Genomic DNA, 12,382 nt, shown 5'->3' with positions numbered 1-12,382 from the left:
TGGACACTACCTTCAAACTCTAAAGGTCTCTCCCGCAAAGAGGCTAAAATGTTCTATGGTGAGTAAGGGCTCTTTTTATGTACCCACAAAAAATTTAAAGATTTAGCAAACATTAACTGCAACGTAAGAGAAAAGGTCAACAAACTTTTACAGTAAACATGACCAATCCACTAGAAAGAAAACTTAACTTTAAAAAGGGGAGGGCAGCCCCACCAGTGTTGCTCCGTGGTTGAGCATTAGCCTATGAACCAGGAGGTCACAGCTGGATTCCCTATTGGGGCACGGGTTGGGGCCTCTGTCTCGGGGGGAGGGATGGGGGGGGGGCAATGCAGGAGGCAGTCCATCAATGATTCTCTCTCATCGTTGATGTTTCTACCTCCCTCTCCCTCTCTGAAATCAATAAAAATATATATTAAAAATAATAAAAATCAAAAGGGGAGTGCATTTAAAAACCTTTTCCCAGGAAAATTAAGCTCCGAAGACAATGGCATTAAGTAGTATTAGGTCAGGCCCCAAGTCTTCACACATTTCACCAGGTGGTCCTCCCCAGCACACAGCTTCCTACCAGAGACAGTTTTTAGGGGAGCGGGGGGGGGGGGGGGAGTCAAGGTATCTTCCACAAGCCTTTTTATAAATTGCCACAAAATCCTGAGATCTTGCTTAGCAATGTGCCTGGCCTCTTTTGTACACACTTTTAGCAAACAGGCAGGGCAGGCCTGAGAAAGCATGCCAGGTTCGGAGTCCACAGGAGTGTTTGGCCATAGTCTCTGCCATTCACTAGCCTAGTTAAATTCAGCAAGTCCTAACCTCTCGGAGTTTCAGGTTCTTACCTACCCACCCCCTCGACCTACAAATGAGTTCATTAGCACCTGCCCTGTCTACTTCACAAGATTATGAGGATCCAATTAAATTACACATTTAAAATTTTAAAATCTTGAGGTAGGCATTAGGCATTTTCACTTTTCATGGCTGCCACAGATTAAAATCTTTTACTTAGCTGTCAACAAAATAAGGCTCCACATTCAGTAGGTTGGCAGTGTTGAGAATGGGTTCTGGACTCCTCATTCAAACCCAAATTTCAGTCTCTGCTCTGCAAATAAATCTCGGGAACTAATGATGTAAGCCAGTGGTTCTCAACCTTCCTAATGCTGCGACTCTTTAATACAGTTCCTCATGTTGTGGTGACCCTCAATTTCATTGTTACAAATTGAACATAATTCAAGCATAGTGATTAATCACAAAAACAATATGTAATTATATATGTGTCTTCCGATGGTCTTAGGTGACCCCTGTGAAAGGGTCGTTCGACCCCCAAAGGGGTCGCGACCCACAGGTTGAGAACCGCTGATGTAAGCCTATGTCCTCAGCTGTCAGAGTGAAGGGACAATGCATGACACAGAAGTGTCAGATGCCCCACAAGTGCTAGGCTAACCCTGGGTGCTCCATGAAACACTGGGTTTCTTCTTCGAAACCTATGGTCTCTTCCAAATAAAACGTCTGCAATTATCTGACGGCTCTATGATACCATAGTATCTTATCAAATAGTAAGTATATGAGGATACACATGCCACACCCAAAATGAACACTGAACCCAACTTTTTCCTAGGACATATTTCCCAGAAAATATCCTTCCAAATTTTTTCAACCCTTATTTTGTTCTAAAAGCAAAACAAACAAACAAAAAACTGGAACAAAAGAAATTTACAGAAGTGCAGCTTTTAAAATGCTGACATCATAAGGAACTCCCCCCTTAATGGTTACTATATATATCTATATCTATCTATATATCTATATATATATATATATATATATAGAGAGAGAGAGAGAGAGAGAGAGAGAGAGAGAGAGAGAGAGAGAGAGATACACTAGAGACCCAGTGCACAAATTCATGCACCAGTGCGGTCCCTCAGCCTGGCCTGTGGGATAGGGCCGAAACTGGCTCTCCAACATCCCCCGAGGGGTCCCGGATTGCAAGAGGGTGCAGGCCAGGCCAAGGGACCCCACTGGTGCACGATCAGGGCCGGGGAGGGACACGGGAGGTTGTCCAGCCAGGGAGGGGCTGTGGGAGGGCTCCAGAGCATGTCTGGCCCATCTTGCTCAGTCCCAATCAGCTGGACCCCAGCAGCAAGCTCACTTACCAGTCGGAGTGTCTGCCCCCTGGTGGTCAGTGCACATCATAGCAAGCAGTTGAGCAGCTTTAACATATCATGAGCATATTACACTTTGATTGGTTGAACAGATGACTGGATGACCAGACACTTAGCATATTAGGCTTTTATTATATAGGATATGAATAAGTTTGTGTAAACAAGTTAGTTGAAAACTAAGGGCAAATTAGAAATAATGCCACTTACACAAGCTTCATTTGCAAACTTCAAAAAGCAATTTGCTGAGTATCAGACCCACCAAAATTTGTTTTCTTTTATTAAGGCATCAAATACTTATAAACTTTATAGGGGTAAAATCCTCTAGAAAAAAATGCTTGGGGGATGTGTGTATTTTCCAGTGCCACTGCTGTTTTTAAATTTCATGATACAAACCAGAATACGCCTCAACTCAAAGAGTTTTCCTTTTGACACAAAGGCAAACATACTTACTGAAACCCACCCATATCCACCACCCTGCAGATTCAGCAGTCTTACCCAGTGGGTTCAGGACTTCCTGACCACACTAATCAGCAGGACTGTTTGCAAGCCTCAAAGGCACACTATCCACTCAATAGATAAACACAGACATACCATATACCTTGAGGCAAAGTAGTGAAGTGGCCAACTTTTGCTTGCACAAAAACCACCCTAAAAAGCACACGGATGACCACATCAGCTGGTAAGGTCTGGTCTGGGTGTCCTGTACTTGGCAAGGGGAGGGATGAGAAGTTAACACATTCTTAGAAGAAAGTGGAATCTTAGAAAAGCTCCCCCACCTTTTTTTTTTTTTTAATGGATAAAAAGTGCAATGCTTCACCTGGTCAACCTGTTAAATGGTTCATTGGAAACTGCTTTGGACGTGGCTCTCCTATTCTATTTATCTAGCAGTATACATAGTTCCTCCCTTTTCCTAGTGACCACAGAACAGTTTTCCATCTACCTTACAGGGTAACTTTGCAATAAATAGAAGTGGAACAGTTGTAGACTCCCTCTTGAGCCCTTGGGAAAAGGCCCCACAGGTGGTTGCACAGGACCTTAACCTCATTGAGTCCAACCATTCAAATGACACACAGAGTATCCCAGCACCAGCGGCCATCCAACCAATGCTGCAGGGGGTCCAGGGACAGGGCAACTCGCAACACATGTGCCCCAGACCATCGAGTCAATCTCTGGGCCATGACTCTGTGCTTAACAAGCTCTCCACGTCACTCTCCAGCACATTCAAGCTTGGGAAACGTGCCTCAGAGTCCTTCTCCAGGGTGGGTGTGCAAATGGATCAGCGGGGGAATTCTGCTAAAATGCAGAGTGCGGTTCAGTAGGTCGGTGGTGGGAGACAATCTGCACTTCTAACAAGTTCCCAGGTGCATCAGTGCTGCTGAGCCACAGACCACCCTTAGAATAGCAAGACCTTCGAGCACAGAGTGCAACACTCCCGCTCTGTGCACTGTAATAATTTATTAGCAATCTAAACAGGAGGCCAAGATTATGTGAGATTGAAGGGAAGAGGTTGTGATGGTGTAAATGGACCACTGCCTGAAATACTGTGCATTTTATTTCAGAAAAACCTGTACCTTCCAGTTTTATGCACTTCAATTTAGACTGTGAGTGCTGCTGCAAAATGTAATTCCAGGTATCATCTCACACGATACCGCTCAGTTTCGACATCACAGCCCGGCACCTGGAGGTCTGCGGTTCTCATCACACAGCAAGTGCTCACCACTGGTCAATTCAATTGCTTCTCCCCTTCCTGATTTCTTCACCTGCCATACGAAGGCATTTACACCAACTAATCCACAGGCTTATCTCCTCTTTCCAGGCACAATAACATGCACGGCCAATAGCAAACAGTAAACACAGAAATAGCCACAACTGCTAGAGAATAAGAATTTTCTATCCACAGAAAGCAGTAAGATAATTGAGCATCTGACCACCAAAAACAAACACCCTCCTGTCTCTGAAGACAGAAACGTTAAGATACTAATTTGAACTGGGTTCCATTCAAGTTTGCAAGATTTCTGATCTCTTGGAGGTGCATGTACTACAAGACACCAGGAATCATCTGAGTTCCGGTCCCAAAGGTAGTTACCGACTACAGTAGTACCCACCCCCTGATCCACAGGGGATATGTCCAAGATCCCCAGTGGATAGCGCCAAACCCTATTTATACTGCATTTTTTCCTATATGTATATGCCTAGAATAAAGTTTAATTTGTAAGTTAGGTACAATAAGAGATTAACAACAGCAATAATAAAATAAAGCAATTGTAACAATATTTTTAATAAAAGTTACGCAAAATATGGCCTCTCTTACTTTCAAAATATCTTTTTACTCACCTAAAGGAAGCACTTTATAGTTTCCAAAGTGCCAGCATCACCACCACTCTTGTGCGTTAGTGTCCTTAGTAAGCAAGGCAAGGGTGACTTACACAGCACTGTCACACCATGACAGCTCATCTGATGGACAAGATACTACTAAGCGACTAGTGGGTGAGGGGCGTCTACAGCGTGGAGAGGCTAGACAAAGGGACGATTCGCATCCTGGGTGGGATGGCATGGGATTGCAGCTCGCTACCCAGAACAGCAGGCAAGTTAAAAGTTAAGAATTGTTTACTTCTGGAATTTTCCCTTTAATATTTTTTGAATCTCAACTAACCACAGATAACTAAAATTATGGAAAGTGAAGCTGTGGATGGGGGAACTATGGCACATCATGTATCGCTTACCTACCTGGAGATGGAGAACTCTCCTTTACATTTTAGTTAGCAGTGACGAAAGAAGCTAAGGCATTTTTATTCCATCAGGTTCCATGGTCGCCCCAAGCCTCAGGTTTTCCCATCTGTAAAACAAGGATAATATTATGACCTTTCAGAATTACCATGAAATTTGCAATCACCCAGGTGAAATGCCCAGCCTCGTGATGGAGTCATGGTTGACATTCAACAGAAGAAAGCCCTTAAGACAGTTGCATGTGAAGACTCTGATAGTGAATTAGCGATACCTGTCCAAATACACCCCACACTTCCACACTGTATGTCACTGACCGAATGCTTCTGCCTGCCCCACCCCCACCCCCAAATATTCACATGTTTAAATCTAATCCCCAGTGTGATGGTATTTGGAGGCGGATCCGCTGGGAGGTGGTTAGGTCATGAGGGTAGACTCTCATGAATGGGGTTGTGACTTCACCCAAAGAAGCCAGAGAGCAGACTCCTACTTCTCAGGATGTGAGGCCACAATGTGAAGGGCCCCACCAGAACCCCTCTGTGCCGGACCCTGACCTCGGAACTCAGCCCCGACACTAGGAGATAAATTTCTACTGTTTATCAGCCTACCAATCTACCGTCCTCTGTTCCCGCAGCCTGAACTAAGAAACTGTATTTAACATCCTGATGTTCTTATATGACTCTCTTAGGACTTGGACTTGGTCAAGAAATCCCATTAGTCAAGCTATAAACTCTAAGCAGGAAATATTCTGTTACACAGAGCAAATTCAAAGAGGCCAGGTTCGTTTTCTGGCTATTAACACCATTACACACCCATAAAAATGGGAAGAGTTGTGAAATCTTATATAGATAAATGTACACCAATACCAGGTCGCCTGGGATGCTGAAGACACAGAACCAAAGATTTCAATTTCTCTTTACAGTTCTGCCTCACACACCATTCAGACATGGGACCAGCTCACACACTGTCCAAGAGGAAGAAAAAAAAAATCAACTGTTCATGTCCCTGTATTCACACTTAGCAAACCTTCTTATCCAGGGGGAATAAAAACAGAACGTGTGGCAAAAAGGCCCTGGAGTTTTGATCGGCACTTTCTCCTGGAGCACAGTAATTCCTTCTCCACACTTTTCCCTGCGTCATCCTTTTACAATTTAGGTATGATTTCCAACCCTGACTCACCCTCAAAACAAGCAAGCGAACCGGAAATATCTGCGAAACACAGATATTAGAAACACTAATTTCCAGACAGAGACCATAAACATAAGAATAAACTATGTCTCACACCCACCTTCATGTTGAGCAAGCAGCAGCTCCTCAAACTTCCTGCTTCCCTTTTATGTGGACAAGGACTCTGAGCACTTACGATGTATAAGGCATCATGGTAGGCATGGAGGGAAACACTCAGCTCAACCACAGAAAGACCCTACCCTAAGGGATTTCCCAGGCTAGAATGCGAGCTAAAACATGAAATGGCATACCTACATATTGTAGATGTCACAAAAACAAACAGAAAGTACCAGCTGGACTCTTTTCCAATAGATGTATCTGCAGTGATAAAACCAAACTGCCTCATTTGGGGGTAAAATCTACTATTTCCAGCATGGCAGCCCACTGGTAACCATTCCGGTTGTTGGTCATGAGGACAGCAGGCCCTGAAGTCAGATGGTGCACAGCAGTCCAGCCGCTCAACCATTTACTGCTTATAGTGCTTGGACAAGCTCTTGACCTCTTTAAGTCTCATTTACTCCTCCATAAAATAGAGATCATTAGGGTACCTCTCTTGTGATGTTAAATCTGACACGCTCCACATAAACTTTTTAACATGTTCAAAATATGCAAACAAATGTACGTTTTTTTAGGTGAAAACTAAGGTAGGAATAGACAACGACAGGCTTCTCAGGACCTGAAGAGAACGCGAGAATGAAGGGAAAATAGGTAGAGTAGGAACACCTTGCATCCTATATCCTCAACAGCTCAGTCCAACCGTCAGACCAGTAGGAGCCTGTTCCAGAGCTTGTCTGGGACTTCCCCTAGCGGCAGTGAACCAGAATCTAGGGGTGAGTCTCAAGCACCTATATCAACAAGCTTCAAAAGGGAGTATCATGCACACCTACATTTGAGAACCCTTGTGGAGGGCAGGCAGCACATTTCATAAATAATGCAAGATCTGCTTTAGCCATGATTCAGCTCAGATATGATGCTGTACCTTGAGGCTAATATCATTGCCTAGTCTTCAAAAATCTCAGGATCTCTGTTCAAAATCCCATCCAGAAGTCTCCACGGGGTGCTCCCCCCAGGTGCCAACTGCTGCGATGGAAAGGATAGCGTCACATGGAGGTGCCTAGCACCCCTGTTCCAATATTCTGGCCAATCTATATGAACTAGTTTACCTCAGAGTACACTGCCACATTGCTTTCATCAAATCTGAGTATTAAAAGCTTTGTCTAATAGACACACTTCAAGTCTAGTGTATGTGGTACCCTAGTGTATACTGGTTAGGTTTCCAAAAGATTTAAAAACGTAAAACATTGTCTCACAGAGTTTGAAAAATCAAGAAAGCCAGTCATATTATTACACATATTTAATCTTCAGAAGGGAGGAAGGAACAAAGTCTTGCACTTTGCTGAATTTTCTGTGTGTTCAAGTTATGATACTTTTAGAAGACTATGCTATTGCTTAAAAATAAAGTCACCAAAAAGAGAAGGATTTCACAGAAAATTTTCATTCAAGTTACTAAATTAACATTTAACTCACCAGTGTTCCTACTTCTCCATTTATATGAACATTTTTATTGGAAGGGGGTGTGATTAAAGAACTGCTCCACTTGACTAAGTAACAGATCTAAGCTTGCTGAACAAGCAGGTTGCCATCTGGTCAACCAATTGCCATGTGAAAGGCTGCTTTAAATATATCTTCATAGAAGTGTCTAAATCTAATCAAAACGTAATGAATTCTAATTAACTTATGCTAGCTAGCAGGAAACAACTTCCACTGTACATTTTGGATCCTCAGAACTCTCTAAGATTCCCAAATTATTCCTTCAAATATAGACAGAGTTCACTCTCACTCTACTGAGTGAGCCAGATCCCACTCTACCAAGGAATCACTATTAACTGGACTTGTGCCTTAGAGCTAGCCCAGCAGCCTTTAACATCAAGCCAAGTTCATCAGCCTGCTTCAGCTCAATACTCCAGCAGTAAAATAAACCAAACATGTATTGTCTTATTTACCTAACTGGCTACAGTTCAGAAAAGTTAAGCAGGTGGCTGGCTACTTGCCGACTCTGAGACTATCTACTCTTCTATAATATAAGGACAAGTCCCTGCCTCACAAGGTTACTGTGAGATCCAAACAAGAAAATGTACAAAAAAGCATACTGTGAATTCTGAGCAGTATGATTTTTAAATATGTGCACACCCATTCTTTTCTATCAAACCTATTTCCAAAGGCAAAAGTGCAGACACTATAAAAACAGCGGAACTCTCCCTTGATTTCACCACTCTTTCTGGAGTGGCAGGCATCATACTGGAGCCACTGTAGGAAGATCCTCTCTCCGAAACATGTAAGTCAGCAGGAACAGACTGTGTCTGTGGGTCTCCTTCTCACACTCACACATGCAGATGAGCCCTCAAGAGCCATACACACAAAAAGAACAAATTGTGGAGAGAAAAAAGGGTAGTGTTTTGGGATGAGCCAGGTCCAGGTTTGCATGGGGAGGATTCAGAGAGAAAGGCCTGGTACAGGTCCTTGCTGCACTAAGGGGCCACAGCCATGGGCTTCCCCAAAGCAAGGTGTGCGAGCGCCTCTGATGGAGGCAGGCATGGTGATGATCCCATTGAGCACTTGATCTGGCTCCGGACCACCCAACTGAATTTGCTAACGCAGAAGACTCCAGAAGCAGCACATTAAAAACCATCCCCATACAGATTCTAAAAGCGCAGGAGGCCTTTTGCGATCTCCGCTGGAGCGTACAGTATCTAACAGCTGCAACTGTGACTGTTCTAGCTAATTGCTCTCAGCAACCAAAATAAACAATCGCTCCAGGAAGGAGACTGTACCCGCCAAATATTAATAAATTTTTCAACAGTCAGATAGCTCAAATCTTGGTGGAAAAGCCTTGCTACTGGTAAAGAAGTCTCAGAGAACAAACAGGGTTGAGGAAGCCAGAATGAAAGTCCTCATTTTATCAGTAATCCCCTCATCCCATTCTGCTACCCACACCCCCTCACCTCCAAAAAGAAAAAAAAAATAGGAAAAAGGAAAGTGCCTTGTGTCTGGGAGAATTTAAGCAATCCGAGATATTTTAACTCATGCATAACTTTTTAACATATGGGGGAAAAGAGTCGCATTGATTGGAGCTATTTTTAAAGTGCAGCTCTACCGTAAAAATAGACATTTACTCATAAGGATGCCTGCATAGAGAACAGGCCCAATCTACGTCTCATTGTTAAGAAAGGGGTGAGAAAGGCTGGCTGCTTCCTGGAGTGCTGTTTATGGGCCGCCTGTGATGTCATGGCAGGATCCAGGTGCACTCTAACTGAGCATCTTTCAGCTCCCTCAATCCTTTCTAAAATGCTCATCTACCATCAACGACTTCTCTGAGCCCATGCACTAAGGAGCCAGTGTTTACTCAGGCCCTGGCCAGAGAGATCACTGCAATCAGAGACCCAGGGCAAAGAGGGAAAATTACTCACCCACCATTGGGCTGGTCATCCTCTCCTCCTTGTCTCTGTCCAGGAAGGGAGCATTTACTTTTGCTAAAGGAAGGAAGGAGAGAAGTTGACTTATCAGTACTCTGGGCAGCTATGCATCCTCTGTTTGCAAGGAGGACTCCCAGCTTCCTGCTTCTCCTCTCCCCAGCCAGGCTCCTGCTCCGTAGTTGAAACTTGCAAACCAAATTGCCCACCTTGAGAGCGGCCAGGAAGCCTGTAGGCACCTCCCCAAACTGCGATTTGAAGACATCGCCCCTAGGTTCTGGACTTCAAACTGTCTTCAGCCTTGTAAAAGCCGGGAGGATGGGGGGGGGGGGGGGGGATGGAAACCCAAGCAGGGTTTCCGATTTTGATGCCTCCCTGACAAAATGTCAGCAGCAATCCCCTGCAATAAAAAAAAACAGACAACAGATTGCTTGGGCCATGTCTTAAAAACCAAAATTAGAAATGCATTATTTTATGTCTGTTTAAAAAAAAATCTTTCCCATACACTCATATAAATAAATAAAGAGGGAAAACATCCTTCTCAAGGAAGAAAAAAAAAACCCTACACATTTGAACGTTTAATCTTTATGAAGAAAAGATTAGATATGTAACCACAAACTTACAACAAAAAGCATCAGAGAAAATAGGTATCTTTTTCAGGGGAGTACTGAATAAATTTTCACTTGTACTTAATAAATTTTCTCCAGTGACTACATTATTATTGATTGGAATTATCCAGAAGGACGTAAATTATATAGAACGTGTCAAATAAAATGCTACGTGTACTTACCTCTATTCAATTTCCAGATGCCTTACCTATCCTGCAAGATTCAAGAAATCGGATTCCACAAAAGGGCACAGTTAATGTATGTTAATTCAGCGCTTATTTTAGTACTTTACTGACAACAAAGGACAGGGTTCCAAGAGTTGGGAGAGCTGGGGTCAAGCGCCAGGTCTCACGTTAGCAAAAGAACCTTGGAGAACCTTCACTTCTCTGGGCCTGACACCTCTGCAAAACGAGGTGCTGAACAAGACCCCGAGGTGTCTTCCAACTCAAAACCTGAATAAAAAAAGAAATGAAATCTTCATCCCTGAAGGACAGCACAGCAACTGGCATGGAGCAGGTGCTCAAGGTACAGTCAGAGGACTACCAAAAGGGACGTTTTTAAAAAGACAAAGTACCGAAAACAGGGCTTCCCAACCTGAGTGCCATGGTGTGCCGCACCTCTGCCACATCTGCAGTGCAATCCAAGGACGGAGCTACCTTGCCAACCGTGTGCTTCGATCCAAAGGGTGGGTTCCCCCTGAAGTGGCTGCCGCTTCCATCCTGCGTGCGAGGAGGTGCACGGAGGGGCTGCTTGCTTCTGAAACTGGGCAGGGAGGCTTCCCGGAAGGAGTGCAGTGACAATCAGAGTTACCCCTTGGAGTAAAAAAAAAAAAAAAGCAGCCAGCCCATTCCCTAAAGAGCTATCTAAATGGGCTGCTTTCTTTCCTGCACTTCTCCTAACCTATGTTGCTTCCAAAACAAAAATAAAAAGCTATCAAACCAAAACCTCATCTTAGAAATATCCCAGAAACATTTGATTTTATAATTTTCTCCGTACCTTCTATGAGGGTGATACTTGAGTGATATGGGTAAGAAAAAATATAAAATGTATATATCAAAACTTAAGATTGAACCAGGCATTATGGCACTAGAAATACTATAAATACTTCAAAAAAAAGGCTTTTATCCCCTTTTATCATCTCAAATCATTGCATTTGAAAGGTATATATACTCTGGGAAATACATTGGTCCAGTATGGTATTATTGGGAGATTTTATTTTTGTTTGGTCTTTTTTGAATATTCTGAACCACGTACTCTAAATAAATGTCTCCACTACAAAAATCACATATAGATGTTTAGACATTTTGTAATTCATTATGCACTTACATTTATGACTACTCTTGAGATTTAACTGGTCCTGGATACAAGGTTTAATGAACTCAGGTCTATATTAAATGTTGACCTGAGCTGACGAAGTCTTACCCTAGGTAACATGACTTTGGCCAGTGTTCTCTTCTTGAATTCTCTCTCTCAATCTCTTCAATCCCACCTGCTCTTAATGGCCCAGTCCAACTGCTCTCATTCCTGTGCCGTTTCCCAAGGAATTACTCTCCCCACCAACACACACACACACACACACACACACACACACACACACACACGCACACACGCACACACTCTATACACAGACCCTTAACTTTGACTTGTATGGTTAATTGTGGGTGTGGCCAGAGGGGGGGCAGAAGATCAGCTGAGGAGAACAGAGGTGTATGTCTTCCACACACTTATGTCTGCTCTTTTAAGATACTGTACACAGCAGGGGTTCATGCGTGGTGGCTATCAGGTGTTTGTAAACATAGGAGCCATGAGTATTTCTGGGGGTTAGTATCAACTACTACCTCTTAACCTGCATGGTTAGTTATTTAAACTAAAAGGAATGTTAATATTGAATGTGAGACCCCAACACTGTAACATGTCTTAATTCAAAGTCAAATAAAGTCAGTCAGCATACTTTTAATATTCAGGGTATCTTACCATATTAGTACTTTGCAAATTATTACTCCAGACCTATAATAATAAAAATGTAATATGCAAATCGACCGAACCGAACAGAACGACTGTCTGGATGACCGTCCAGAAGACCTCGCTATGACACGCACTGGCGCCAGGCCAGCAAGGCTGATGAGGTGCGATTGGTCGGGGGCCGCCATCGCCCCACGATCGCCCCTGGAAAGGGAGGTCCAGGCCACCCTCTGCGCAGCGATCG

General features: G+C 43.5%; 1 long non-coding RNA gene across 1 annotated transcript; it reads right to left on the bottom strand.

Annotated features, from left to right (window-relative positions):
• Positions 1–2,938: 2,938 nt before the first annotated feature.
• LOC308527640 lies at positions 2,939–10,579 on the bottom strand. The gene is made up of 3 exons (XR_013996631.1): positions 9,778–10,579; positions 9,566–9,628; positions 2,939–4,983 (listed from the first exon to the last, which is right to left on the bottom strand). It is a non-coding gene; the product is annotated as an uncharacterized lncRNA (long non-coding RNA).
• Positions 10,580–12,382: the final 1,803 nt, after the last annotated feature.

Source organism: Myotis nattereri (assembly GCF_964212035.1).
Source record: "Myotis nattereri genome assembly, chromosome: 12".
NCBI classification, from domain to species: Eukaryota; Metazoa; Chordata; class Mammalia; order Chiroptera; family Vespertilionidae; genus Myotis; species Myotis nattereri.
This window is presented reverse-complemented; position numbering and strand designations above follow the sequence as displayed.